This window comes from Tasmannia lanceolata, unplaced genomic scaffold, assembly GCF_043159265.1.
Source record: "Tasmannia lanceolata isolate RefF3 unplaced genomic scaffold, GAP_Taslan_0.1 ptg000012l, whole genome shotgun sequence".
Classification (NCBI taxonomy): domain Eukaryota; kingdom Viridiplantae; phylum Streptophyta; class Magnoliopsida; order Canellales; family Winteraceae; genus Tasmannia; species Tasmannia lanceolata.
Genome location: NW_027518689.1, coordinates 42,214,246 through 42,219,114, shown reverse-complemented (window position 1 = coordinate 42,219,114; position 4,869 = coordinate 42,214,246). Strand labels below are relative to the sequence as shown.

The window sequence follows — 4,869 nt, the reverse complement described above, 5'->3', positions numbered from 1 at the left end:
GAATTATTGAGGGGTTGATGCTTAGGGCATTTGGAATCTATTGTGGGCTCTAAGATATAGGCAATCCAGATTGTGGCCCCACCATCAACTCTCCAGAATGGCAGTGATGATCCGTACCGTTCACTCATCTATTTGTTGATGAAATATGATTTTGATGTGTGGTTTGTGATCATGGAGATGTATGGTGAAAAACCAAAAAACAAAAGAAAACAAAAAAATCTTCCCCATCGGATGATCTTAAACCCTTGAAATTGTAGATTGTAAATGGAAGGTTAAGAAAGGTAGATGAGGGAAGGTAAATTCACCCCCCTTTACTGGTTTTCACAAGCCACAACGAGTACTCTCTCTCTCTCTCTCTCTAAACCTTTTGTAGGGTCAAAGTTTAGATCTTTAGGATCTTCGAACAAAGTAGGCTTGATTGTATTTTTCAAAATATATACTCACCTACAAACAGACCCAATATACAGTGGGGGCGTACCTATTATATGATTGGGGCCACTTCGTTCTAAGATCCTAACTGTTCATTTGTTGAGCCTCAACGTGCCCCCAAAACTATCTCCATTGGATGATCCTCACCCTCCGATCTAACATTGGTGACACAACATATAAATCTCAACGGATCGGAGAGTTATTATCATCTAGGGAGATTATTTTTGAGGAAAAATCTATTTACGTTGGGTCGCAACAAATGAACGGTTTGGATCTTTGAACAAAGTAGGATCAACCGATTTGTTTTCTTCTAAATACATCTTCCACCTTCAATGATCTAAATCATTCATAGTTGGCCCCACGGTGTTGTGGGTATGTTGTACTACACCTTCAATAATTGTAAGAGAATGTTGTACATATTGGGTATGGGGCAATACATGTGGGCTCTCTCTCTAGTACAAGTAGGTGAAGGGTTAGATGATTAGAACACGAAAGTACTTGAGAATCGATAGAAAGTGGGTGCCATCAGCCATGAGTAGTATGGAAGAAAAGGAAAGGACAACTTCCACGTATTGGAATCTGAGTCACTCACATGTCTTCTAAAATTACAGGTAAGCTGAGTGCGTGAACTCGTGGTAGCATGATTCTCACCCTTTTGTTTGGAAAGGGTTGTGATTATCAGAACAAGGAAGTGCGTAAAAAGTTTATTCTCATTCAAAAAAGCAAATGATATCACACGCCCGGTGAGACTCGAACCCACAATCGCCTGATTAGAAGTCAGACGCCTTATCCATTAGGCCACGGGCGCTTTTGGGTTATGAATGTGAACTGAATTATAAAATTAAATTTTATTATACATAACCAGCCTTGTCGTCCGACAAACTTCCTTTTTTTTTTTTTTTTTTTTTCAAAATATATAGCATGTTCATTTGTTTAGAAAAGCATTATTGACACTATTTTCAGTTAAAATAATATCGGGAAATGATATTATTACCAAGGTTTTAAATTTCGGAATCCGGCTCGGTCATCACCTGAAATTTTGAAATTTCGGACCAAATCTATAGAAATCAAATAACGTAATATTTTATCCCTCTAAAATTTCACGAAATTTCAGGATAATATTAAATAATGAATAAAAAATAGATTTTTTGTCTTATCCCTTAAATTTCGGTCGAAATTTTGGAACGTTTCAATTTCACCTGATTTGGATTTCGTTCTCAACCGAAAGACCAAATTTCGGATGTCTGTTGAAATTCAAAACCTTGATTTTTATTTTTTTGAAATGGTAAGATAAATATATTAAAAAAGAAGGGGAAGTCCGAGGAGGACCCCCCAAAGGAATACAGGGGAAAAAAGAAAGAAAAATACAATAACCTCAAGGAGGCAAAAAATCAAAACTTTCTAACTCCAATCTATCAAACCCAGATCTCGCCAAAGAATCAGCTCGCAATTTGCAGATCATCTAACATGATTAAAGACAATAGAAGAGCCCTCAACAAGATCAGAAATTTCATTAGAAAATGACCAAAATCTCCAAGGTGGCGACGCAGACACACGAAGCCACCTAACCACATTAAGTGAAACCTCCTCCACAATAGTAGAATCAATCAGGACTCTAGCGATTTTTTTAATACCCTGGTGGACCGCCCTGACTTCGGCCTCATTTGAATCACACAATCCCATCGGCCCCGAATAAGCCCAAATGGTATCCTCTCGAAAATCACGATAAAGACCACCAATACCCCGCCGGTCCAGGATTGCCCAAGCTTGAACCATCGAAATTAAGTTTCATCCATCCAATAGGTGGAGCTTCCCACTCTTGAACCACCTGTGATCGGCTTTCTCCACTGAAACACACCACCCTCCAACCCTCCCACAAGTCAAAAGCAGATACAAAGCGGAAAGGTGACAAGCATTTTGCCCACGAGATGGTAAGAGTGATGATGTTAATGTATAGACGGTAAGGCGATCTATTAGACCCCTCAAAGACCCTTGCATTACGCTCCTTCCAAATGACCCACCATGTAGCAAGGAGGCAAATTTTCCATAACATCTTCCCCTTTTTTTTCCAAGGCACCGCATTCCAACACAAAATGACGTCCGAGATAGAGAAAGTAAAGACCCAGCAAATACCAAATCTCCTTAAAATGAACCCCCATACTTCTCTAGCAAATTTGCAATGGATGAAGAGATTACTCACCGATTCTCCATCTTCCAAACAAAGGGAACAGCGATCCACCAAACACATACCCCTTTTCCGAAGAAAATTAATTGTTTGGATGCTATCCCTGCACACCGTCCACCCAAAAAAACACACCCTTGGAGGGCAATGAAATTTCCACACCATTGCATATATAGAAGGAGCACCACTAGGTACAAGATGCGAATAGAAAGATCTGACGGAAAAGAAGTCGGAAGAGTCCCAAATTCAAATTCTTTTATCGGACCCAGACAATTTGATGTAACAAGATTTAAGCAACTCAATAAAGTGTGATAACGCCTCCAACTCTCTATCAAAGAAATTCCTCTTGAAAGCCGGCATCCACGATACCCTTCCATCAGAATGAACAATCCAATCACTAACCATAGCTTCATTTGAAGCAGCAACAACAAACAACTCCGGGTATACATTCATAAGGGGCTCGGGAGAGCACCATGCATCATACCAAAATCTGATCCGATCACCCGAATATACTTTAAACCGAATGCCCTTGCTGAACTCATGATATATTTTTAGAATATCTCGCCACACAGTCACCCCCTTCAAATTATAAAGATCATCTGACTCCCACTTACCAAGCTTATGGCCATACTTGCTACTCATCACTTTTACCCAAAATTGATCTTGCTCCACCCCAAATCTCCATAACCACTTTCCTAATAAGGCATTATTAAATTCACGGATTCTTCTAATCCCAAGACCTCCATTTTTAAAGGGCAAGCACACAGTCTCCCATTTCACAAGCGGAATACCCTTGGACTCACTTGAGCCCCCCATAGGAATCTACGCTGAATCTTCTCAATTCTCAATACAATACTGATCGGACATTTAAATAGAGATAAAAAAAATAGGTATATTAGCCAACACAGCCTTGACTAGGACCAATCTCCCCCCTCTAGAAATAAGATTCCTCTTCCACATTTCAAGCCTTCTTTCAATTCTATCCACAATAGGATCACACAAATGCTTCTTGGGTCTCCCCACACCCAACGGCAATCCCAAATACAAGGATGGAAGAACTTCCAGCATACACCCCACCAACTTTGCATACCTAAGACCCCTATCAATCGGAATATTGATAGCAAACATACATGATTTATGAAAATTTATCCTCTCGCCAGTGATAAACTCATAGCATCTGATGGTCGCCTTCAAGTTTAAGATGTACAAATCACTTGGTCTACAAAATAATAAAGTGTCATCTGCAAATTGCAGATGCGACACTTCCACCCTATCACGCCCAACCATGAAACCTCGGAATAACTCCTTGCTACTTCCAATAGCCATCAATCTACTCAAAGTTTCAGCAACAATAACAAATAAAAAAGGAGAGAGAGGATCACCCTGCCTCAATCCTCTAGAAGATTTAAAGAACCCCTGAGGAGACCCGTTAACCAAAATTGAAAACCATGCAGATTCAACGCATCTTCTAATCCACCCCCTCCACCGGTCCCCAAACCCCATACGCCCCAACAAATAGTCCAAACACTCCACTCCACTCGGTCACAAATAGTTAAAACCTTGATTATTACAACCATGGTTTTAAATTTCGACCGAAACCTGAAATTTCGGGTTTCGGTCTGGACCGACACCGAAACCTCATATCCCGAAATGGTGTTTTATTTCATTTTGGTTGAAATTTCATTTTTTTCCAAAATTTCACCCAAAAACTTGTTTTTTAATTAATTTAATATTTTACCGAAATTTCGACTTAAATTACTGAAATTTTTGAAATTTCGGCTGAAATTTGGTATCGAATAAAATAATGTTTTTAACGTTTCACAGGATTTCGGTTGAAATTTCGATTTCAGTGGGGTCCAAAACCGGTACCGAAACCAAAATTTAAAACCATGATTACAACCATGTTTTAATAAACACAAACCCAGCTTGTCTTTCCTTTTTTAATTGGCTTGTGAGTGCTTTTTGTTGGGACCCGGGTAGAACTCACCCCGTAGTTCCCACGTTCCTGCCGCGTGGAGGGGCGAGATTGTCCATGGTGCTTCCACGTGGAGGGGGAGATTGTTGGGGGGTTCCACGTGAAAGCAAAATAGTCCCACATCGGAAAAGTGTAATGATGTGGATCGGCTTATAAGGGAACGGGTAGAACTCACCCTCAAAAGCTATTAAGGGGAGGGAACCCATTCCCTTATAAGCCCATCCACATCGTGACACTTTTCCTATCTGGGACTATTTTGCTTTCACGTGGAACCCCCCAACAA

At 40.2% G+C, this 4,869-nt stretch overlaps 1 non-coding gene across 1 annotated transcript; it reads right to left on the bottom strand.

Moving 5' to 3' along the window:
• Positions 1 to 1,164: 1,164 nt before the first annotated feature.
• Positions 1,165 to 1,237, bottom strand: TRNAR-UCU (transfer RNA arginine (anticodon UCU)). The gene has a single exon. It is a non-coding gene; the product is annotated as a tRNA-Arg (tRNA).
• Positions 1,238 to 4,869: the final 3,632 nt, after the last annotated feature.